General features: G+C 39.7%; 1 protein-coding gene across 5 annotated transcripts in view; it reads left to right on the top strand.

Moving 5' to 3' along the window:
• HTR1F (5-hydroxytryptamine receptor 1F) overlaps positions 1–26,536 on the top strand; it is a 128,497-nt gene that overhangs the window by 65,470 nt on the left and 36,491 nt on the right. Inside the window, exon 4 of one of the 5 annotated variants that reach the window (XR_007509081.1) lies at positions 801–1,008. The exons of the other annotated variants lie outside the window; for them this stretch is intronic. The gene's annotated coding sequence lies outside the window, so the exon portion shown is untranslated. Of the gene's footprint in view, positions 1–800; positions 1,009–26,536 lie in introns of those variants that run through there. 5 annotated transcript variants of the gene reach the window in all.

Genomic DNA, 26,536 nt, shown 5'->3' with positions numbered 1-26,536 from the left:
CACCTAAAAGGAGTGGATAACTCCAGGAAGAATGGTAGTTTACCAGAAACATAGTGAAGAAATAAATAAATAAGTAGTTTAAATTCATAGAGTAAATCAACATATGCAAATACCTTTTGCAATCTCCCTAGTGCAGGGGAATAGGTAGCATGATCTGTTCAAGAAAAACTGGTAAACTTTACTTTGGTAAATAGCAATCTCCATGGGTTCTTCTGGGCCATAGTTGTTGCATGCCTTAGGAGTCCTTGCTGCAGAGTTTTTAAAAAGGTCTCTGCTGTTGTAAGCTCTGTCTCTCATGACAGCTAGGGGCTATAACCCATAAAAATCAAAGCTTGCATGTATGTGTTGTCCTGAAAGAGTGTGTTGGGTTTTAATAGAGCCTATCATTGGAAATTTCGCCCCTGGGATCTTTCACGTCCTTGGAAAGAAAGATCAGTATCTCTATAGAGGAAAAATGGGAGGCAGCCAATTGAAAATACTACTTATTCTAAATACAGGATTTCTTGATATGGCTGTAACCCACAGCAGCTCACAAAGATTAACCTGCTAATAAAGAGTTGTTTGACAAAGCACAATGCTTGAAAGTCGTACTGCTGACATGCTAGAGATGATGGAGCACCTAAGAGACTGTCAATGTTCTGGAAATGGGCTAAAAATACACGGCCTTGTATTTTTCCTATGGAGTAAACAGAAACTTAGCACTGGTATTCTTTGCGGAATTTAGTTGTCAAAAATCTATAAAGTCTGTACTAAGCCTGTACACATTGTGATTTTTTTCTTTTTTTTTTTTTTTTTTTCAGTAACACAGGTTTCATTGAGCTTTCACAAAGATGTCAAGGCCATGTGTTTCACCAGCAAGGTTATCCCATGTCAAATGTCAAGGTCATAAAAGTCTGCTAGTATTTCTCAGTCAAGGAAAATATTCACAGGTGTTTTACATTGGCAAAATGACTTAACTTTTCTATGTCTGTCTCTGGAAAAAAGGCTGCTGGAAAATTTTCTAACATATATTTCCTGGAAATGTTTCTTCCTTTTCTTCCTACTCTTAAAAAAAATAACCCAAGACAGACTGCAAATGTCAAGCAGCTGGTTAAGGTTAGCTTAGAGAGTAGAGAATAGTAGAGAAAACAGCCCTGAAAAGAGGGCTTTGGAATGGAAATTTTCAGACAGTCTTAATCAGATCTCTGCCTATCCCTGCACCAAGCTGGAAATGTAGATTTAATTCTGTATTCAGTAAGATCACAAAGGGACTTGCTATTTACTTGGCCAGACAAACAAATATCCAGTTATATGAGGTCAGTTATGAGTATAGTTTTTCCTTCACTTTGGAACAGGATTTGTTTTAAAATTACAAATACATATACTGCTAAGCTGGACAAACATGCACATTGTACCTTTAACTATCTAAAACACTAGCAGCAGGATAGGAAAAAAAACCCAAACAAAATTAGAAATTGCCTGTTTAAATATAATTAAAATTAAGACAAATTGCATGATTAAGCAGTTTACATTTTGTTATTGCAACTTACAAAAGGCAACCCTAAAATACAAAAATGCTGTGTTTGACCAGGAGGAGGCATTAAACCCATATTTGAACTATGCATCTTCAGTTATCTTGGTCATTGTCTCCATAACGTAATTTCTAGAGTTTAGTAATTAGCAGCTATTGCACTGCTCCATTACATAAAATAAAGAAGCAGATGAGAAACCTGGTGTGGATTCAGGCAGGTATTTAAAATAACAGAAACTGACCATTTGGCAACAACGCTGATGGCCAGATGCTGAGATGCTGCTCAAGAAGATGGATTTTGAACTGACTCATAAGAAGAAAGGGCAAGACTTGACAGTTTCGCTGCTCTTGCTCACAAGTGCAGAGATGTTGCTGTTTCTGGACTTTTTTCTTTTCTTTCTCCCTTGCTGCTTTTAAGACACACAAACATAAGCCCCAACCTTCGACGCTTGCAATTTCGGTTTTAAAAGGATAGAACAGCTGCATGACTTGGAGGCTACAGACATATGTCACACATAGGATCAGACCCTCAGCCTGCCCCTGTAACTCAGTGACTGTAGCCAATAGCTTAATTGCTGCACTGCATAAGCTGTGACTGTATCTGAGGTATGAAAGCATGAATAGGAAGGCCTGCACAGAATTATCCTGGAGTGGTTATTTGTTCATAATTGTGTTATTGCAGTAGTGCCTAGAAGCTCCTCTCGTACTGAACAAACAGTAGTAAACAGTCCATTTGCTAAAGAGCTTTCAGTATAAATTGGCAAAATGAAGGCTTAGGAAAAACTGGTTTTGAAAATAATTGTGGTCCTGCTTAGCTAGACAAATTGTAACAGTTCAACTAAAGACCTTCAGAAGCTAAAGTTATGCCAGGCAATTGAAGTCCACATATCTAGGAGTATAATAGTTTACATCTGCCTTCCATCAAATGCACCTTCATTTGTAAACTTGCATCCCTAAAAATATTTCCACAAGCAACTGTTTTATTCTATACATAACATGCATATGTTCCTGCACCCAGCTGTCCTTGGGTCATACATCATGACTTGAAGCAAGTTAAGTAGTGTGGCTTCAAACCCTCTGAAAAACAGCATGACTATGAACAACCTCACCTCAGTCTGAAAAGCAGATGGGCCAGCGCTGCCATCTTTGCTGACAGCAAGCTATGGTTTCATCCTGCATTTTTATTAAACTGCAGTACCAGAATATGTCAGTGGTTGCTGGTATAATAAGAATGATTAAAACTGCACATGCAAAATCTCTGTCCCTGTTTGAGTGGTTTCTCTTTCTTGCCTCACTTCAAACCCCTGACCACCATTGTTGGACTTCAGTTCCCAGAGTGATACCTGTTCTCCAACCTTTCCAGCTTTCCCTTGTCCATCCACACTAGTAGTTCCAAAGGATTTTTCCAATTGCGACAACAAACTGACCAGAGATATGGGGGGTGCATAGGAAAGGGGAAGTTATTTTTCCAGTTGTTAGCAAATTGTCCATGGAGAAAATTAAATAGTAGTCCTCACATATGATCTATCCTGCCTAGAATTTGAAAGACAATCATCAGGAGATATAAATAACATTCTTCCATCAAGAATGGCAGCTTTGCACCTTCACCAGCTTCTGTCCCTATTGGAAAGCAGAGAGAGAAAAAAACCCGAACAACTTTCCATGGATTTGAAGGAATCCTGTGCTCTCTGCATTTTGCTTGTAGCCTCTGGAAGAGAAGAGCAAGGCCAAGTGAGAGTTTGTGTTTGGGGGTTTGGTGCCTTGCCGCTGTTGCCAATTGTGGGTGGTGGGATTACAGTCACTTGTGTTGTAAACACAAAGGTGCACAGCCTAACAGAAGCACAGAGTATAGCCATGCCTGTTTCAAACAAATTAGCCTTCTGATCTGCAAAATATTGGAAGAACATTTCTTGGTATCTTAGATATTTCAGTGGTAGAAATAGCTAGTGGCAAAGTTTAGCAGCTTATCCTACAGAAGTGAAAGTCGTAATTTTGTGGAGAATAGGGATGTATCCATGTTCCTGAGCTTATCTTAGGATCTAACTATCAAAACCCAAGGCATATAGAGGAAAACCTAAAAAGTCAAGCTAACTAGAGGCTTTTTGTACTTTGACGTGCTGGGCTAACTTTCTGACACTTGTATCTCTCATCCAGTTATTCACTCATGAGATACATACACAAAATGATTCATGGTAAGTGACAGCTTTTATACCTCAGTGTGGTATGAGCTCTGGTACAGCAGAGCACTCACTTTTGCTCAACTGAAGAAAGGCAAAGTTTAAATCCGAAGCAAGTGAAACAAATGATGATGCTGATGGATGGAAATGACTGAGGCCTCTGGCTAACCACAGCACAGAAACCATCACTAAATGGAAGCTGCTACTTTTGTCACCACTGTGCGATTACAACTTGCAGGTGATACTTTTGAGTTCTCAACTGCAACTACACTTTTGCTGGATTCTGTCTTTCACCATCCCAAGTCACACCATTCGTTTGTTGCAGAACAACTCAATGAGAAAAAGAAAACTTTTCAGCCTGTGTTCTCCAAGGCTAGAAGCATTCTTTCAGTCAATTAACCATCTGGCAAAAGCTTTCCAGCTTGAATACAAGAATCCCAGGACACTAAACAGAACATATTTCACTGCTATGAACCAACAGAGATAAGATCTTCCGTGTCACTACACAGGGTTTTTTTTCAGTAAGGCACAAAAAATGTGCTGGTACTGGGTCAGACCCTTGCGACAGGCTCTAAACACCGTCACATCAGGACAGTCCTACTCAAAATGGCTTAGAAGTTCCTGAGATGGAGGTTACATGTAGAGTCATCATGTTCAATAACAGCGTTGGATCTTTATCCGTGAATTTGCTACCACCCATTTTCAATCTATTTTTATCATTGACTGTTTCAGCATCCTGTGGCAATGAATGCTGCAGTTGTAATAACTTCATAGCCAGTGTCTCATGAACTCTGTAATAGGGCATGTCCTTTGTTATTAAAAATATGCTTGCAGGTACTTCCACTGCTTCCAGTGGAATTTCTCTGTAACTTATCTTGCATAGCTAAAGGACAAATTTGTTACTTTAGGCCTCATAAACTGAATATGCATTATATTGAGTGCAAAAACTACAGGAGAGGATTTTGCTTTCACATTTCATCTCTAAACAGTTCTAAATTAATTGACTTACCTTCACGTAATCACTTTAGTAGTGGAAATTAAAATTTGTAAACTTTGTCCAAGTTTAGGATTCTCCACCCTGTGATAAGCACCTGGGACCAGCCAATACAGTTAAAGCCCTGAAAATGATACATAAAAAAACATATTTAAAAATTTAAACAAGTCTGTCACAACTGTACCAATTTTGCTTAAGGTAACCTGAATTTCAAAAACTCTTGCTTGGACTACCTTCACATAGGCATTTTAATGCTGGGGGAAAAAAACCCAACCAACCAACCAACCAAAAAAACCACCACAAACGTATTTGGTTATACTTTAACAAAAAAGAGCTTTCTTAAGAAAACTGTTAGAAATTTTAGGACCCGAACAGAAGACTAGCACTTATATGAATTCATTATTTGCTTCAAAACAACTTATTCAGAAGTAATGGAACAGAAACAAATTAAAATGTCCCTTTAGATTTCACTCAGGGAAGATATTCTTTTATAGGTCTTTGACTTCAACCTTTTGACAGCTAAAATTAGCTTTGCATTACTGAAACAGATAATGCACCACCCTTATGATAGTCAGATATAATACAGTAAATACTGATTATTTTTTACACATGAGGTTTACAGCAGAAACATTTGTTAATTTGTATTAGTTTGTGTCCATGAATGATGTCTAGCTGTCATTTAGGCTTCACTATTTCCAAATTTTATTTAAAACTGATGTTTATGTCAGCTTTAGTAGTTTTTTGGGTTTTTTTTAATAATACTTATATGTATATGCACATTTATACAAATGTTACTTTAAATCATTTTGATATAAAAATAAACATTTTCTTTATCTCCTGCTGCCTGCCAGACAGCTTGCTTATACAAGGAAAAAACACATCCTATTTCAGATTAAGCATGTTATGTATTTTCAGAGAATGCAATAACCTTTATATAATAGCAGAAAACTGTATGGGAAGGTGATGATTTTATAGTGCCATAAAATGTGTCCTTTTCCCAGGATTTTCAAGACTGTGATATGCAGGTTGATACAATCAAAAACCAACTATGTAATGTGGCTGACAGTGATGAGAATGACGTAAAACTATCATGTGTATAACACATAAGGTGGCTGATCTGGGGTTTGGTGGCTTTCTTAAGCAATCACTGTTGGGAAGAAAACTCTGTCAGTGCACAAATTTTTAAGCCCCTGCCATGTCACACAGCCTGCTTTTCTAACATCCCTGACTATCCTTTTTATTCCAAAGGCTCTGATGTATTTCTTAATTAAATCTTGACAGTTAAATTGTAGTTTATGGAAACAATCTATGGTGGTTTCCGAGCCAGTGTCTGTGCATATTAAAACAGCACTTGACCAGATGGGGTTTTTAGAGTTCAGTCAGGTATGCCTTGAAAGCATTATCAAGGGTAAGTGGTAGCTATTTGAATAATAAGTACCCTATGCCTGCCTCTAGGATGAGACACAAAGCTTCTCAGGAAGCCTGCAGTGCTGTAAAGCAGTCATAATGTTTGGTATTTTGTTCTGCTGCAAGAATCCACAGTTTACTAAGACACCAGGTTACTTTTCTGATCCTTTTCCCCCAGTAGCAGTGGTGTCTTACCAGCCCATGAAGCCAAAGGTGTTGTTATTCCCATTCTCTTTAATTCCCCTCTCTGACTTATATTCACTCATCTGCTTGTTAGTCTTTCACTTATAAATAGACTTTAAATGTTACTGTGTGACTTCAAACTTATGTTAATAGGTAACACCACCCACTCCTACTAAAGAGAAATACTATTTTTCATCATCTTACAAGTTTAGAGACATAATTAAGATAAATTTGAAACACTTTAAACATCTCAGTCCAAATGCATGCACATTTCAGAAGTGCTCTTATTAATATCTTTGTAGTAATTTTCTTAATTCTTATTGTTACAGAGGTGATTTTTGTTACTGAAAAACAGTTAATGTTGCTTGTCAAAGGACGGTGTCGCAAAGTTAATCTCCTCCTTGATTTGAAATTTTGTTTTTCGTTTGGAGTAGTGACAGTTTGGACCTTGCTTGCCCTGTGGTTGCCCCTTAGTTCTTACCATCCCTTTATCTGGCAGAGCTGAGAACAGACGTAAAGGTAGCTGTACTGCCAGCTGCTTACAGGACAGTAGCTGGCATGGGATGATGCTCTAGAAAGGCACAATTCGTCATAGCAACTCATTTTACTCATAGTTTCATGGTCAGCACAAGAGCTGAAGTCAACAAGCTCTCCAAGTTTGAGCCAGAGGCGGATCTCTTGTGTCCTTCCCAAGGGGCTCTTGCATACTTGACCCCAGGCATCACTGTGAACAGCGCCAGACTTAACACCTGCAGGGGCAGTTTCTTTGCCAGTTTTTTATACTGGGCAATGCTGGAGCCGTGACCAGGGCCAAAGCAATCTTTGATTTGAGCCTATAATGCCCTCTCTGATGGTCTTCCCAGGCTCGTAGCCCTTGTGGCACAGGACATAGTTATCATATATTATTCTTATCATGTGTTTTTTCAGCTAAAAGCTAAGAACACGAAGAGCCATATCCTAGCCTACCAGAGTAACATTTTTATACCATGACACTTGTATTTCATGACTGTGATATGGCATGAGGGTGTCAGAATTTGAAGACACAAAGGCTGCTCTTGGAGAGGCACAGACATGGTGCTGCCTCTGTACTCTTTGCTGGGTAAAAAACGGGCTGGATGGCCGAGCCCACAGAGTTGCGGTGAATGGAGTTAAATCCAGTTGGCAGCTGGTCACAGGTCCTGTTCCCCAGGGCTCAGTATTGGGGGCGGTTCTGTTTAGTATTTCCATCAATGATCTGGACGAGAAGATTGAGTGCAATAAGTTTGCAGATATAAGGGAGTCAAGTTTATTGCATGCACAGTATTGATAATAAGATCAGATCCCTGGAGTAAAACAGGAGGGAAAAGACAATGAAGCTACAGTGCAAGGGCAGCATATCCTCAGGACAAAAAGGGAAAGGGAGAAAAGAGATTGACTGAAACCATAACAGGAGAGGCTTCATGGGGTGTAACAGTTCACCGTCTCCCAAAGCTTTTTCTAGGTCCCCTACAAACAGGGGAGCGATGGAGGCTGTTTTTATACATTGCTCATTGGGATCAGAATTTGGGAAAGGCACTAGAGATGAAACACAAAGTTTAGGGGAAGTCCTCTCCCCTGCATCTGGCAGATAATGGTGACAAAGTCAAACAGCAGTCCATCAGTTCTGTGGGTAAGACAGAATTAAATAGGACAATTGTATATCTCAGATATATTTCAATATAATTTAAAAATAGTAGCCTGCTAGTTAAATAAAAATAATAGATGTTCTTTCTGGAACAAATTAGTTTTTTCCAGGATCCTAAATAAGATCCTAACAGTAATGTCATAAAAAGAGATATTAATATTTATACATGTAAATGATAAGAAAAGGAGAATTTTAAGAAACACATATTACACACTTGCAATTTAAACCATAGATTTCCTTAAATAAGTGTAACTGTAAGAAATAGTATTCAAGGAACTTAGACAAATTATCAGATTGATATTTCTAGATGCAAAGTCATTAAAAATATCTTCAGAACAATCTCCAGATTAAAAGTGACACACTGAAGGATGATTTAATTTATTGTCTGACATTGAATAAAGTAGGTTTCTGTTGCCTAGAAATGTAAAATAAACAACCTGTAAACACCCAAAGTGCAGATTCCAAAGGAAATACACTGAAACTAAAAGCATTTGTTGTGAATCTTCCTAATCTTAGGACATACTTTTTGCATATTATGCTTTTTGCATAATTGGGTTTTGCTGCTGTACCTGAAAAAATGATCACATTGTAAAAACGGACTGGTTAAACAAGCGACATTTTTAGGCTTATTTGGGAAGATAAGTAGTCACTTGGTTTGTATGCATACGTGTACATGAAGAGCATGCAGAATAAACCCTGCAAGCCCAAAACCGCCCTATAAACACTATCAACAAATCAATATATTTTTCACTTACAAACAATCAAAAATTAGAAAACAACAAGCTTAAAACTGTCATACAACTTGCATTCAGCTCCTTTGCATGCTGGCTTTTTCATACAGTCTTTCATTGGACCACACTTCGTTATAGTTCCCATGGACCCTGCTACACTTATTGGTCAAAGAGACCGTGCCCACTGAACAGACAAATCCTATTACCTTTTCCAGTTCATACTTTTTCCCTCACTGTGCATTAGAATTGTTCACTCCCTCGTGGTCTTTTTCAGTGGCGTTCATCACTGTAGACTTCTTCTAAAGCCCAGTGAAGGCCTCTGCCCCAAACCCCCGTGGGCTTGCAGCATTGTTCTCATTTTGGAAACAGAAAGAAGACACTCACCATTATCTACTAATTGCAGGATCCCAGATTAAGAAGAACATAGGCTTAGTTGCTAGAGGTTTTTGAACTGCACAGAACTTTTATTTTTACTTAGAGGATATGCCTCCTGGATATCAGCTTTTCAAAGCAGCTTATCACTTCTGCATATCAGAGATGGGCTCTCAAGTCAAGCACTGAAGACTACACAGAGGGACTAGAGCTTTACTTAACCGACTTCAGAGAGTTTGTAGGTGATATTAGGACAGAAAGAGGGCTAAAACGCATTTTAAGATCCAGAGACAAATGTCTAATCCCGAAGTCTTTATTTTCTTTCCTCTTTCATTACATACGCTTTGATTCTCTAACAAAGCAGGCAGAAATCTGACACACTACTCCCTTTTCTATAAAATTCTAACTTACACCCTCTTAGGTTGCACCATCTTGAGGTTGCACAAGCTACACCTGCTGTTTTCTCTCAACACAGTTATTTTGTAGAATCTTCTTCCTTTTAAAAACAACACAAAGGAGAGCCCTGGGAACATCCATCACGTATCCTTACCCTTATCACAGGCTTAATACCCTTGGGTCGTTACCACCAGCTTCTTTCACCGAGCTAACAGAGCAGAAGAAAGTGCTTTAAGTTGCTAGTGTCTCTAGGCTGACCACTAGCAGAAGATGGGCACGCATTTTGCCAGTGGGTGTTGCAGCTGCTGGCTGATAGGAGACAAACATAGAGATGGTGGGCACGGGGATTTTTTTTCCCAGCTTTGGAGAGTAAGCACTAATAACCAGCCACTTCCAATCTGTCTCTTCTCCACCATTTTCTCGCTTCACACTAGTCTGCTCAGAGCACTTTCCCAGGAGGATAGGTCCTTTATAGTGGGATGACCATAAGTCTTCCCCCTCACTGTCACTTCCCATCTCCCTTCTCTCAAAGTTCTGAAGGAACTGCTGTAAGGACTTTAATAGTGACAAAATTACTCAAACTGCTGTAAGGATTTTAATAGTGACAAAATTATACATTTTTCCTTAACCTCCTTCTCTGAAACAACCCAGCCATTTTAGTTCATCCTGCTACAATTCATCCTGAGGCACAAAATCAGCATGACAATTCTTTTTTCTTTTTTTTTTCCCCACAAAGCTACAAGAAGTCAAAAATCACATCTTACAGTGGAAAACATGTGGGTAGTTTTAGGAACCATCCCCTGAATGAATTTCATTATGATTACATTCATCTCTAAGGTATGAAGTAACAATTCTATTTCTCTTTTCACTCTTCCCTAGCAAACCTGGAGATTCAATAATGTCATACAACATATTGCATTATGACAGCAGAGTGCTGATATGTCCTACACAAGCATTTGTCATTTTAGGTGTGGGATGGTTCTTCGATATATTCAACAACACTTTAAAATATTTGCCTAAATTAGATTTTTTTACCTTCTGTTACACAAATCCAGATTCTTTTCATCCATACAGGGACATTCAAGTTAAATGGAGCTATTATCAACACTAACAGAAATATTTTATAGGAAATGAAAAGCCCTATGAAAAACAACAGGATGCAGAACAAATACTGTATTCTCTTGTGTGTATAGTAATAGTAAAAATAAGCCAGTCTGACCAGAGGTTTTTAATTAACTAAGGAATAGCCAGACTACTGGTATAAATATTGTAGAGCTCCCTGTTCTATTCAGAAATGTGCACACTCAGAACTAAAATACTTACTCTGTTTGCAATGACAGGTCATCCATTCCTCTGAAACTCAACTATTAACTAGTGCTACAGGTAACATAACTGAAGGGATACCCAAAAAAAGTGTATAGTTTAATGTTAAAGTTAATCTTAGGTTTGGAAGGCAGTTGTCTACATTCAAGATAATGCTGTTGTTTTCACGTTGTGCTCCCAGCACTTTTAATGAACAATGCTGAGGATATGAATATATTTTGAAGAAACAGTGATCTAGAATATCACACATGTATCACTTTTCCCTGCCAAAACCAGCTGGCATAACTGCAGTACTTCTACATGTTTCCAGGTTAGTTCTTATAAGCGATATCATAGTTTAGACATGTCACCAGCCTGTATTAAGATGCCTGCAGAGAGCAGCAGTGATTACAAAAGTCATTCTGGAACATAAAGTAGCAAAGGTTGTATTGTATAGTTTCTAACATTGCATTTGACACCTTATGTTCATTAGCTAAGTCACAATTTATTAGAATAATTTACTAAACAAAGTTTTGTTAGTGTCTTTCCTTAATTTTTTCTATAGTTTACTTTTTGTTTTCTTCCTCAAGTTAAAAGTTATTGCTATTAATCCTTGGTGTGGAACCAGCCTAATTGTTTGCACTCAACTTATTTGAAACTTGCCATGACTTGTAGAACTGAGAATAGTTACTACTTAAATACATTAGGCAATGAACATTACTTTTAAATATATATATACTCCTTGTTTTCCTTAGAATATTCCTACTTTTCTGGTTTTTTAAACCTTCCCTGAAGGTCTACAACGTTAATATCTACTGAACTTCAAGTCTTGTTCTGGAATGATGGTCCAAGCACAGACCATTGCTTTTCTCTAGTAAATGTATTCTGGGTTGTGGCCCAAATCTGACAACTAGGCCCTAAACAAAGAGTATTTGTGGCAAACTGGAGAAAGAGCCCATTTAAAAAGAGATAGCCGTTGTCCTCAGTGAATCTCAAAGCACTACATTTAGGTAGGAATAATCACCTGCATAAAGCTATGACAAACTCTGCTGAGAGGGACCTAAGGGATCACAAGCTGGACATGAGTCAGCAATGCCATGCTACTGGAGAAAAAAAAAAAGAAAAGGAAAAAAAAAAAGAAAGAAAATATTATACTGTAATACATAAAACAAAGATATAAAAAAGCATCAAAAAGAATAAAATCCTTTTGCTCACCACTAACAAGGCATCACGCAGACCACTCTATCCATTTTTTAGCACTGCACTTTGAAAGAGGCAGGGACATATTGAAAAGCACCCAGAAAAGAAGAAGGAAAAAATTCAAAGAGCTAGAAAATGTGGCCTAAGAAGAAATATCAAAGAAATTAAGTTCTTTAGTCTAAACAAGGGAAGCCGGGAAAAAGCACGTTTGAAAGCCTAAAGGCTGATGCAGTAAGGGAAGGAATAAAACAGTCTCCATGCCCACCCAGAGCACAGCACGAAGGCATGCATGGCAACAAGGAAGGTTTAGCTCAAATTTTTGTGACTGCCTTGGAAGACCGTGCCTAAGAATTGTTTTATTTCTATTGCTGGAGAGCCTTAAACGAAAGAAATATAATTATTTGTCAGATGTGACAGTAACATTGGCATGGTGGGATAGTCAAGATTACTGCTCAAATCTGGTTTTCAAGCAGATTATATTACTGCCTTGCACACACAATTTTCACAAAACAACTTTTGCCTTCACAGAAACTTGAAATTGTGACTAACATAACTGAGTGCTTGGCTAGTGTAAACAAGGGGCTTTAAGGGGTAGTAACTCTTTGAATTTTATTTTTGTCACCAGCACAGAGACTCTGACTTTTTGGATAGTTTTCTTCCAACGTGTTTTATTTAGATTCACCATTTTTTAAGAGATGTTAAAAAAAATAAAAATTAACAGCAAACCCAAACTTGTGGTCCTCAGAAGTCTATCATTGCTCATTTCTGGCAAACTCAACAAATACTCAGATTTCTATACAAGCTTTTGTTTAAAAAACCCTTATCAAGCATACTTACACACTTGTTTTGATTTTATCTACTTCATGTCTTCTTTTTGATGCCCTCTCTAAGACTCTTCAAATTCAGTAAATTGTCTGGAGGACAAAACATCCTCTGCAGTTTACCAAATTGTGGTAAGGTTCCTACCTATCAGAAGAATGCTAATGCAGGAAGCGGGGGACATTTCAGACTAAGGGCTTGTTACTGGGTTTCAGAGAACATAATTGCACACTTGGGAGGCAGTAACTTCTTAATTACAGTCCTTTGGGGAATGGGAGGAATCAAAGTGCTAGCATGTCTGGAAGGGACTTGACACAAGTAGCCAAAATGGCCTAATCCCATCAGAGCAGAAAACACTTGATCTGTACTCAGAAAGCACCCAGCCTTCTTCAGGCACTCTATAATTAAGTACTTAAAATTTGCTCCCCTCAGTGCACTTTTCTGTTTCTGCTCTTCTATCAGCTTCATCACTTAAATCATCAGCATGGTTAACCAGCACAGATTTCTACTTCCTACCCTATGCATGCTCCAGTTTCAGTGGAGGGACATGGGATCATGGCTAAGGCACTGGGCTGGGGATCAGATGCGACAAATCTGAGAGTTCAGCTACCATTTTCTGCATGACCCATGCTCCAAATTTTAGGCATTCTACCATGAGACACGTCAGCTGAATGCACACAGGAATACTGAATGTATGAAGTGATTCTAGAAATAATTGATTTTTTAGAAGTTAGGGCCTGGACATTGCAAAGAACTTATGCTTGAGAACAGTGTTGAAGCATATGCTAATTTTATTTATTTCAAAATCTCATCCAAGCTTAAAAAGAACTAAACCACATTGCTGGATCAGGACATGTGACTGACTAAAAAAGGGACTATCCGCACCATTTCTAAAGTGTGTCATTTAAAAAGGAATGCAGTTATTCATTCTTCAACCATCAGCCAACCTGCAGCTTATGGCAGTTAGAAACAAGCACTTTCTGCTTTTTCATAACTGTCTATGCATGCATTTCTTGTACTCTCCTCCTTACTCTCTAGCCCTAGTGCCAAACAAAATCAGGATCTTGGAGTTGAAAGAAAAAACACTGATAAACTTAAAGGTGGTTTCCTTTACAAAGCAGTGTGAAGCAGGTACTTATTTTAGCTAGAGCAGAGTGCTGTCCAGCCCTCCAACCACCACCAATCCAGAGACCACTTTGTAAATCACTGTTCTGGATCATCTTTCATACACAACCCACATTTCACAGGGGAAAACAATGCAAGAAACTTTCAGCGTTATTATCTGTAAGTTCGCTTCCTGCGAATACAGCAAACCACTATATCCATGACAGCTAGTTACCACTAACACCACCAGAGATGTCCTCTGACTTGGGTAAACTCACCCATGGCTGGAACAGGGTGGAAGATGATGAAATTGCAAGCCTAGGCATCTCTTTATATACAATGAGTCATTTTTTAATGCTTACCACAAAGAAAGGAAAGAAACAAGGACAATGCACTGTAGAATGACTGAAGCAATCTTTTTTAAAAATTGTAACCTCTAACTGCAGAAAACTAAATGTCTGCAGACAGCCTTACCAAACTTCAGTTGAACTTTGGCGCTAGAAAGACATGCTGTACGAGGCCAGTGCCTCATTAATACAGCCACAGCACAGCAATCCATGAAGGAAGAAATGGGGGAGGAGGACTGAACAAATTTAGCTCTGAATCCCACTGAAGAGAATGTCACACTCACACCCCCTCAGCAGTGGGCTTTTCATACGGCTGCATCCAGGATGGTGAGTGGCTGAAAAGAGAAATTGCTACTGCTGAGAGCGAGCACACCAGTCAATCATCAGCCTAGTGCCTTTTTGCTGCTATCCTTCCAGTAGTAGTACATCTTTTCCCCTGTTAAAATATGTTCCCTTTAACCTAGTCCTCATCTGGGTTGAGATGGCATGTATTTGCTTTGTAGGAGAAAGGATAGAATGAGGCATGTTGATTTCATGTTGTAAGTTTTGGTTGAAGAGCTATATCAAAGCGAAGGATTTCTGTGGTTTTTCAAAAACAGGTTTTGCTTAATAGACCTTTATCGCTCAATGAACAAAGTGAGTCAAATATGTGTTTCGCTGCAAATCCTGTAGGCAACACTAGCCAGCATATATCGCATATACTTATCACCACATAGCACATACCGCTTTCTCTACTGTAAGCAACAGCCTAAGAATATTTCTCTTTCATTTCCCCATCATGTAAAAAAACCCAACTGTTTCATCTTGGGGTCTGTAAACCTTTACATGAACTACTTCCAAGCATCCACCAAAAACAATTAGGGAGGCAAAAAAACAAAACCATCGCATTACTCGTGTGGGACATCAGAGTTATCACACTGGGACCCGCATTTCTACTGGAAGATTCTTAGTAGTCTACAAATTGAGTGGCAGAGGGGAATGTTGAAAAACACTGCAGAAGCTGTGATATCTGCATGGTCAACAGCAGAAGACACATACCCCTTGAGAGAGGCCATGAAAATAAAGGAAATAATGTGCACAGAAATATATCCATTGGAATGTTATTGTCTAAAATATTAAAGTGGAAGGTCTCATGAAAATCTGAGAAAAATTGGGACTATCTGTAGTTAATATGATGTTAACAAGGTTAACAAGAAAAACACAACATAGGTTAACTGGCCAGAAGTTACTCTATTTACAAATAATGGAATCTTAACAGAGGAAAAAAGGCATGAAGACAAGCCAACATTTCATGCTGAACAATTAGTAATGTACCAACAGTCTGAACATTAAGTTAAGGTTGCATAATGAGGCTAACTATCTGTGGAGCTGGTTCAGTCATAAGACTGTTCTCTGCTTAATAGGTGCCATAACCATTAAAGATGAAACACAACATTTGGAAGGCAGAAATAGACACAAAGCAGAAGAACATCATAGCAGACAAAAAGTTCTTGTTCCATTCAGACCTGGGCACTGCACAGCAGGGTAAAAAAGAAAAGACAATTGTAGTCTCTCTTTATCTCCCACTGTCCTAAATTCTGAAAGCTAAAGCCAATATACACTGTCTCTTTGCAGAAAAGACCCCCAAAAGCCAACCGTAGCTTAGGGAATAAATCTTCCATGGTTCCCTCTACAGTTAATAGATAGAGAAATGTCCCTCAAGAGAATAAATCAGAGCAGAAACTTGCCTGTAAATTTTCTGGATTACCCTCTAGGATACTAGATTAGGAGAGCTGTCTGACATGACAAAAGGCAGAGCTTCAATCCAAAGGGACTTGGCCATAAGTTTGAGGCCTGGGCAAACAAACATCATGAAGTTCAACACAGCAAAGTGCAAAGATATGCACTATGGGAAGAATAACCTCAGGCATCTGCAAAGGTTGGAAAACAAATGGGCTGATTAGCAGCCCTGCCAGAAAGGTTCTGAGGTTACAGTGGATGCCAGATTAATATAAACCAACACTGCACTCTTGTCACAAATAAGGCACATGACTGCATTAAGAGAAGCATGTCCAGCACATTGAGAGGTTATTATTCCCTCCCCCAGTCAGCACTGCTATGGTCGCACTTGCAGTGCTTCATCCACTTTTGGGATGAGGGATGAGTTCAAGATTGATGTGAAGAACCTGGAGACAGTCCAGTTGCTGAGATGGTCAGGGCCCAGGGCACATGGCTTGTGAGGAGAAGTTGAGGAGCAGGGCTCATTTAGTCTTCAAAGAAGGGATGATGCACTACAACTACCTGAAGGGAAGTTAAAGACAATGGAGCCAAACTGATTTTGAGACTGGCAGGCAATATAACAAAGGATGACATTCACAAAGAGTGTCCTGAGAGGTTCAGGCTGGAGACTAGAAAAAACTTTCTCGCTGGGAGAGTAGTGCAGTACTGTTGCCCAGAGAGCTTGTAGTGTCTCATTTATTGGGGATTTTCAAAACTCCTCTAGGCAAAGCCATGGCTGACCTAGTCTCTAATGTTAGCAAGCATTCAGCTACAAAGAGGCTGGAAAAGGTGACTTCCAGCTGTCCCATCCAACCAAGACCTCTGTGATTCTGTGACTCCCCACAGAAGCCTCATTATTAATGGGTTTCGGGAGACAAGCATCCTCACACAGAATAAAGCCATGTGAGTGAACCTCTCTTTCTAAGCCTGCAGGCTTACAAAGCTTCAAAACTCTTTGGCCGTTCCTATAGGTTGCATAAATTAGAAATAAAAGTTCACTGCACTCTTTCCTATTTCACCTAACCTATTAATATTACAAACAGTGCTCCAATGTAAGCATCTGTAGGATCAGCCTCACACCTTGCAACAGAAAAAAAAAACAACTTTGAAAATAATGTGGCAAGGAACACAGATATTCATCAGCTACATCAACAATCTCTCAACAATAAAAAAGTTAATGGTGAAAGTAAAACAAAGGAGTAAGTTTCAAGTTGGTTATTGCAGGCTGGGGAGCAAATTAAGCATGGGGCACAGTTAACAAAATAGATCCAGACATCACATGATTGGTAACTGTAGGTCTCAGACAAGTCTCTGGCAGTATTTTTTAACTTGTTTTCAGTAGTGGAGTACCTTATTTAAATGAGAGGATTTTGACAGGCACTGCATGTCTGCTACAGGAGGGGAAAACTGCATACTTAGTAGTAAAGCAATCTGAATACATGCCCAGAATTAAAAAAAAAAAAATGTTTTTTGTTAGAGATTTCTTTTAACACACATTCAGAGGGTTATTTAGCACAGTCCTCTCCCACATTTGTGGTTTTTGCATTTCTGTATTTCTTGAAAAACATCAGGAGTAGGAATGTTGCAAAATAGCAAGAAAAGGTTTTTCAAGGTATTTGACTAAGCCTGAAGCAGGAATTACAATACTTGACATCCCACAGACAGCTTGTTATTTCAGAAAGTTTTGCAAGTTCAAGAGACTTACATGCTATTCATTGGGTAAACATTCAAAATTGCCAAGGCTTATCCAAACAGAATTTCTTTGTGATTAACACAACACTAACCATCCATGTCATATCTAAAGAGTAGCAGAAGCATGTCACAGATGAAATAATAGATACCCCTTCCTTGCTTCCACATCTCTCTTGGGAGCACTGTACTATAAAGATTTTTATCAGAACGACCGCAATAGCTTCAGAGGCAAAGAAAGGAACGAGTTATAAAGGCCATTCCATACAAACAGTGCTAAAGCTCGGATTTAGCATCTTCAGAAGGATCAACCTTCATTTCTGAAATTCAGACCCCATCTCTCTCTCCCAAGGGCGCATTCTCCTGGAGGGGATTTCAGTAGTAGTGTTCCTGTTCTTAAGCGCTGCAGGGTAGATAGCATTACTGAATAACCTCTCAGGAGACCAGAACAGAGTAACTCCTGCCCTGTATTTCTCATCTGTACAATTGTAGGGGGCAAATGAGAAGTGACATTAGCTGCTTGCTTGATGTTTCAGCATGGGCGGTAAGGTGTGGATAAAATTAATCTGTACTCGACCAAATTAGAAATGGGTAGCCATACCTGCTTGAATTTATGCCAGTAGACTTAGTAAGTTAGGGCAGAAACTAAGCAGCAACTTACGATATTGCCATCATCACCCAAGAACTTGGTTTATAAATAATAGTTGATTGGCAGCAACTCAAAGGGTAAGAGATAGAAAGATTAATGCCCAGTAAAAGGACTTAGCAGCACTGTTTCTTGTGGAAGAAAGTACAAATTGCAAGTGACAAAGTGCGTCTGCAACACACTATCAAGAAGTACGTGGTTGTACTCACTTTGGAGAGGAAAGGGCTCTGAGGTGGGATGACAACTCCTACATTTTTACTGGGGCAGGATGGGGGAGGGGAGCAAGGCGGCTGTACAGCCAGAGGCATTGCACTGCATGGGAAGCAGCAGCATACAAACCCAAAAGGGTTAGGGCTGAGCCAACGTCAGCGTTTCTCACACTATAAATGCAGACAAGCATTATAAATAGTGAATGAATGCCCACAAATATATACATATGTTAACATAGAAAACAATGTTTACCTTCCTAAATAATTTTGTGTAGCTCATCTACAGCTGTAGTAAAATCCTGACCTTCGTTAAGATTTAGGGAGAGAGTACTACAGGAAAAAAGAACAAAAAAGCTGTTAAGAAAAATTTCTAGAGAACTTGAAGTAAGCACTTCAAAAAGAAAAGAAAGAAATCGGATTTCTCCATCTGTTTTTACCCAGTACACAGGAAGTACATTTTTAGTTAATGCACTGCAGGATCAGTAAAAAGACCTTGACTATTCTTCCAAGTCCTAAGGCTGTCAGAGACAAAAATACTAATTTTGCCATCAGTAAGTCAGTCAATACCTTAAATAATTAAATTGATTAACAAGACAAGCCTGTTGCTAAAGATGTCACCATGATCAGCCAGTGGTGAAAATTAGGATAATTCCTTTTTCTTCCCTTTGAAAGTCTTCCCTATAAAATGTGAGGTGGTAGGCATTATTGTATTATACACAAATAACTCGTCTGTCTATGTGCTGATACAGATAATAAAATTCTAGCTATGATCAACCCACTTCAACACAGAGGGAAAGTTTCCTACAACAGGATGCCTTCAGCTATAATTTTTTGCACCCTATGAAGAACAATGATGCATTATAACCAGAAATGAGGCCTAGATCCTGCTCTTAATCTATAAGCACAACTACTGACATTATTTCTGAAAGGCTTAACTGACCTTTATGAAATTACATGGCTATCTTTCTGCTCTTCAGTGATGAACTACCAAGGGCATTGCAAAGACCTAAGTCTTAATAGAACTTCTATAATCTAGCTACTGATTTACTGATCACACAATATCCCCAAGCAGCAGATAAATGTTGTGTGACGACAGTTTTGCAGAAATCTGGGCCTTTGTACAAGAGCAGAAGCATAGCGATAGGTTAGAAAGCACACACAGCATGAGGCCAATGCAGGATAGATAAACCACTGAGCTGTCAGGCCAGTTGTCTCTCACGAACCCAAACTAACAATCTTAAAATTGCCAAAAGTTCCGTTTCTTTCTTGTCATAACCTAAAGTAGAATTCAGCCTTCACCTCATGCTACTCATGACAAAACTCAGGTGAGCTCTCTCTTTTCCTTCTTGTGCCTTCTATAGCTGTGAAATGAGGATTAGCCATAGATAATCTGGCCTCCAGGTCTTGCAACAGATAGATGAAACGGTACCTAGTGTTAGAAACATTTTGCAAGCTGAAAGCCTCCTATCTGCCAGTCTTTCATGATCTCTTTTCTACCAGAACTAGAAGACAGACTTCTTGTGACACCAAAGGAGAAGGGAGACAATTTTATAAGTTATATGCCTGTTTATCACTTCAATTTTGTTACCTTTTGGGTTTTGTTACAACTTTCTGTTACTCCCTACAATTTTGCAAAAATTGCCATACAAAGTCAAAAGTTCCTGTTTTAAAAGAATATTTCAAGGCTGAAGCAATACTCCGGAGCTAAACACTGCACCCTATACTTCCTCTTTAGATACCTGCAATCACTACTGACTCAGCATAAGGAGATGGTTAACTCAAGGGCTAAGAGTCATCACAACAGCTGCAGTGGCTGCATGGCTAATTATCTGGGGAGCTGTACCTGAGAACAAAAAGGTACAGAAGGGTTGCACACCTACCTGTTCTTTCCCTTATTTTCAAATGCATTGAAATGTAGTACCTTTGGGGCTTGTCCTTGCAAAGCAGATAGTAAATCCATGTAGCAAGTTGTTACCCTGTGCCTTTAATCACAAAGTACAAGTAATCACTCATTATCATGAATTTCACAAATATCACAGAAAACATCTTACCTAAGGATTAACAGATTAACAAACAGATTCGTTTCAAGCAATCTCCTGTTCTGTTACCTTCTGATATTTAGAAATAAAGAATCTCTAGTTCACTCCACTTAGAGTCTCCCACTCAGTAATCCCTTAAGTGGGGGCAGTCCTCCTAGGGACTTTTAGCCAGGGCAAAAGTATTCTTTTAAGTGAGTAGGTAATCCAGAAAAGAAACGGAGGTTTCCTCGGTGGAACCACAAAGGGAAGAAACTGGTAAATTATTTTGTAAAAGCAGTTTGTTTCATTCATATTGAACAAGAAATTAAATGCTCCAAGCAGCATTGAAAACAGTAATTAACTTTCATCTTCATGTAATACCAGTGACATTTTTCACCACAGCATGCATGGTGTTGGAAATACTGTTGCGTAGGGTACTGAACTTATTTACAACCAGACAATCACAAGTGAGGGAAAGAGAGAGAGAAATACCAAAAGATAACTATATTCCCCAGAAAATTCAGTGAGAATCGGTGAACAACACTGGGAGGCACTTCCCACATACACAGCCATGTCCAGCTGACAACGAAGCTGAAAGGCAAAGATGGTGTTGCACCTCCTGCCAACCTATAGCAATAACTTTTCTTGCAAACAAAAGAGATCTCTGCTAAAAGGCAGCATGTAAAAAAAACCCCAGACAAACCCAACACTAAAAAATTCCACAACATCTGGAAAATTAGGAACAGTTTTGACTATGCCACCCCTTCATATGTGCATTGGGGCTGCTTTTTTGCTTTGGTAGTATTTCTGTGTTCCCTTGTTAGCAGTGACATTGAAATGAAAAGGTAGGAAAGCTTGAGACCAAATTCCTGCATGTCTCCCATCCACTCCCCTTGCCACTCTGAGCAAGGGGAGAAGGGGGTGGGGCTGCAGAAGGAAGAACATGTGCAAGTGAGAAGATCCGTTAAGACCACATTTTAACAGAAACCACTATAAATAAGCACTTGGGGAAATCATAGCATGCGGTATGTAAGAAGTGAGTGCAATAGCTGCGGTTGGCTCCCTGCCCCAGTCCCAGCATTGACAGAGTGGGGAACGCAGCCTGCTTGGCCTGGTGGCTTACAGGGCCAGCATCGGCTTTCTGGGGTGGTGTTGGGTGCATTTGCGGGATCTGGTGGGAAAGTGTTTGAGTACTTTGAGATCTTGGTAAGCTTAACAGTAGTTGTTTTTTAACAGTAGCTACTTTTCCAAAAAATGTTAGAGGGACAACGGTGTAGAGGAAAAGACACTCTCTTGGAGTATTTTAAGGATTTTCTACAAATCAAGAAGTTGTGGCTAGTATATCAAAACCTTTTAGAGTCTGAGTGTTAGGAAGATCCTGGCCCTCACTTCAATTATTTATTCTCCTGTCTCCAACACATCCTATCTATATGCCAGTGCTACATGTCCACGTTTGACGTATAAAATGTGTTCAATTAGAATGAACTACAATTGTGTCATGAAATTAGGTATGGCATAGCTGCACAACATGTGTTTGGGTTTTTTCCCCCATAGAGAAGAAAATAAGTTTATATGCAAAGAAATCACACAAATCCCTTCTTTTGCCTTTACAACCTTGAATATACTAGACCATAAACACATATACAACATGTGAATAATACATATATCCTAACACTTGAAAGAGTGATAAATATTATCACTAACAACTCTAAAGACAATACTTCCAGGAAAGATTTCCAACCTTTACAAGTTTTCCTTGGATTTACAGGCACAAGTTCAGATGCAAGACTTATCCAATAAAGTTCTCCTAGAGCTCCTCTCTGTGATCATTTACTCCTTTGAGTCCCTGTGGGACAGCATCCAAACCCTTCATAGGACACCCTAGCTTTTCAAAATCTCCAGACTGCTGGAAAAAGCAGTAGTTGGCAATGTTCATAGCTTTATGCAACTTCAGTCGTCTTCTTCATTAGGAGCTTTCAGGCTAAATTATTAAAAACCTGGCAAAATTCCTAGGATAGTCTTTTCTTAACACCCCCAGGGGACTGATGGGTTTCTTCCCAGCCAATTTCTTTCCTGGCTCTCTTCTCATTGTAAACTACTTCTTTCCCTCCTTTGAGGTCCCACTGTTCAACTGCAAAAGGAACAAATGACTCCTGTGGATGCCTCACCAGGCTGTCCCTGACAGAAACTACTGTTGCTGACCCCAACACCATGCACATCCAGGGGCTCGGCGGTTCTTGCCCACCCAGCTTACAAAAACCCACGCTCTTCAGCAAGGGTAAAAGCACAAAACATTCCCAAACCATAAACTGCATATCCTCTACCTTGTTCTTTGGCTGATTTATGCCACTTCAATACCCCACTGCAGGCATGCTGGTTGCTGTCATTTGCTTCAGGGTTTCATGGGTTTCATTGCAGAAGGCTTTCTGTGGCACCTGACAGCAATGCCTTTCGTTGTATTGACCCAGCTTTAAGTGTTCATCCTGGGGCAGGAGACACATAAGGTTGTGCTGGCCATTTTAACCATCTAGAAAACTACATAGTCAGATAAAGTGATCCAGAGAAAAGGGTCTTTGATTCTTAAAAGGAAGTAATTTACTAAGGAAGAGAATAATTTATTTGTTTCTTAGAGGAAACACTAATCCTCAAAGCCAGTAGGCAGTGAAGAGAAGGAGGTTGAAATAAAACATCATCATATAGACCTGCCAAACAATCCCTATGGCCCAGCTGTCCAGAGTATTGCACTCCAAGCCTAATTTGGTGAAGTCAATGCACCTTGTTTGCAATACCTAGGCCAGCAAATACCCTCAATCTCTGCAGATGCAATCAGTGGGAGAGGAGAGCTGACACTGAACCTCGAGACTGAGGCACAGTCAGTTTCTAGGACAGAGAACATAGTACCTTTTGGGCTGTGAAAAGTCCCAGCAGGGTGGAGGCATCAGAGGGGTGAAGGGTTTAAATTGCCCAAAGGCATCAAGAAACAGTGTTTCCTCCTACTCCAAATTATTTTCTAGAAGTGTATTTATTGTTCCATCTCAACAGCTCAGAAAAGTTTTTGTTCATCAGACAGATCATCAATACATGAGGCTCTGAAGCCAAGCTCTAAGAGCAGAATTGGGTTTTGTCGACCTCCTGACTCTAAATGAGGATAACCTGATTGTGAGCTACAGCAAAATAAAAAGCAGCTGAAAGGTTAAAAAAACAAAATTTAAAAAATCAAACCCCATCACTAATCAGGTGTTCTGGAGCTGGACTAATCTTTGTTTGATGCCTTCAGTTTTGACTCAAGCATCTTAATTCAGAATGGTGATGCTCTTGCTGTAACCAGGCTGGTAACAGAGCCTTTCAAACCTGTCACCAAGACATCACAGTGATACTCCATCTGCTTCTCAGCTGAGGTTTTTAAAAGACACCACCCACTCCAAGGTGGGGTATCAGTCTTTGTAAATTTAGAGCTAGACACATCCACTTCAGGGACTGTGCCCTGCACTCTGCACAGTCTGTGGTAATCCTGCCACTGGAGGTGTAGGTGGTCAGAGAACAAAATAATATTTAATGGGCTGGGAATAAGAAATCTTGCAACACCTTGTAAGAGTAGTTTAAGGTATTTTCAATACCAGTGACTTAGAGGCAGAGAAATTAAAAAGTAACCAATTTATTTTTTTTAAAAAGAAAAAAAAAAGTCTGCCAGACTTTCCAGCAGATTTAGCACAGAGATTGAGCAGTTTTCTACTGCTCTTTATCCTCTATTAGCAAAGGTTTCAAAACCCAAAATATTTTCTCTTCTTTAAGAGAAGACAGCTGTGTGCTTTGCAGGACTGAATAGATTACCTTGCCATTTCCTGTAGGCAATCATGGTGGCTTAAATGTATTGGGCTGTCCCTGTTCTGAAGTTAAAAGCAAATGTTTCCACAAGGCAGTAAATCTAGAGAGGAAGGGGAGGGGAAAAAAATCACTATGAGAGAAAAGGTTCAAGCACATGGTGGGGGAAATCCTCCTGAGCAGGTGCAAGTTTCAATATTTAGGGTAGTATGGGAAGGGAGAGATCCCTGTGGAGCTGCATCTTGCAGCACAGGCTGTGGAGTGCAGAAGGAAGGAAGGTGCTTGCAGCACCTGTCCTATTTAGAAAATCCTTGTTCTTTGTAATGGTTCCTAAGGGGAGCGATACAAATAGGGCAGCCTCACACTGGGACAACACACTTTCCAGGAAGGTTGCCTTGTTCCTTTCTCAATACCACAGATGCCCACATATAAAGCCACTGAAAGCCTTACCTTCTAACTAGGAGCAAGCATGGGTACTACTGCCAACCAAAGGGAAAGGCCAATCAGGAAAAGAGACAAGAAGAAAAGACTGTTGCCCCAACTCAAGCCATTAAGCATGTCAGCATACCCACTAGAAAGCACTCCTCTGCTCTCTCCATCTCTTTTTGAAGGTGGATTTTATGTTTGGCACTCCTGCTGGTGTGAACACCTTTGCTGGAAAACACACTCAATAGGCAGGTTAGGGAGTACCACTGAGAGCAGAGGGGAAGGTGACAACCAAAGCATAGGCTGGCGCAAAGATCTAGAGGTTTGCTCTGTGCTCTTTCCCATCCACTTCCTCCGGGGGTTAGGACAAGGCACTAAGCCTTCCTATACTTTCTCCTCTTTTTTGAAAGAACAAGGTGTAATATGAAACTACCTGACACTGAGAATTAGTTTGAAAAGGGCTTTAAGATAAGGTAATAGAAAACTATAGAAGTCTGTTGGTCATCATTTATTAATACACATTTGTCTTGTCCATGGATGGACAGTAATGATGCCAGATCCACACACCAAGTGGTAGCAGTTTTATCCATTTCAACAAAATGGAACAGAATATATGTTCTTAAAGAAAGACATCTGTCACACACAGTATGGGTAACATTTGTCCTGTCTCTGGTTGTGAAAGCATAGAAGTAGAAAGAAAGTGCAAAAACAAAGAAAGTACAAGAACATTGACAATAGGTTGCCATTCATCAAAGCACACTGTTTACAAACTGAAAAAAGTATTTTCAAAATGCTAGCAGCATCAAGTTAATTAACCTGGCGAGCTAAGAGCCCTCAAATTTGAGGGCCTCAGTAGGCCATTTCAGGATAGGCAATCCGGTTATTTCAAGAAACTGAGTTTTGACAAGATTAATGATATTTGACAAATTAGAGGTTGAAAAGGTAAGAACAGGATCATTATTGATGTTGAGAAAATAGGTTTGCAATTTCTTATACAATGATGAATAGAAGCACTACTCCTAGAAATAAAGCTGTCTGTAAGTCTAACCTTGAACAAATACATTACGCTCTTACCAGACAGCACATATTTGTTTATACTAACTGCAAGAAACAGTACTAAACCTCAGTGTGGCTTTAGGCTTCTGGAAATCAGTAGTGCCAAATTAAGTTTGTCCTTTAATGAACTCGATGTCAGTTGGCAAATTCTCCAAGACACAAACTGATGAGCAATGGCATCCCTCCAGAGGGCATGACCACAGCCTTTTCAGTCACAGACCTCCACCTTGAATCCCACATGGTGGCTGATGGCAGTAAGTTTGGGACCTCCATGTCCCCAGTCCCCATGTCCCAGTACAGCATCTGTTGCCCACTGGGTGACACTCACTCCTGCTCAGTCAATTCTAGCACAGGGGAATCATTAGCTCCTCTCCGTGCCTGCATGGGACTTGAGCAGACTTCCCTTGCACCCTTGCCACACAGTAAGAATTAGTAACAAGTAGAGCAGAGCAGGACTGAATTGAAACCCTGCCAGGTAAGACACCTGGGAGGCACCGAGTCTGGGAAAAAGGTTGTGATATTCACCTGCTGGATCCAGAGAGGCCCTGGAGCAAGTCAAGCGCCAGATCACTGTGCCCTGAGGGTGGTTTGGGTGCTGCCTTGCTGTTAAGCTCATTCTTCCCCATCAGAGCAGCAGTGGATATTTTGGTAATTTATAGTGGCTGCCAGACTCCACGGAAAAGCGAACACTAAATCTCCAACCTAGA

Source organism: Accipiter gentilis, chromosome 21, assembly GCF_929443795.1.
Source record: "Accipiter gentilis chromosome 21, bAccGen1.1, whole genome shotgun sequence".
Classification (NCBI taxonomy): Eukaryota; Metazoa; Chordata; class Aves; order Accipitriformes; family Accipitridae; genus Astur; species Astur gentilis.
The sequence above is the reverse complement of the archived record's forward strand: the minus strand, read 5'-3'. Positions and strand labels throughout refer to the sequence as shown.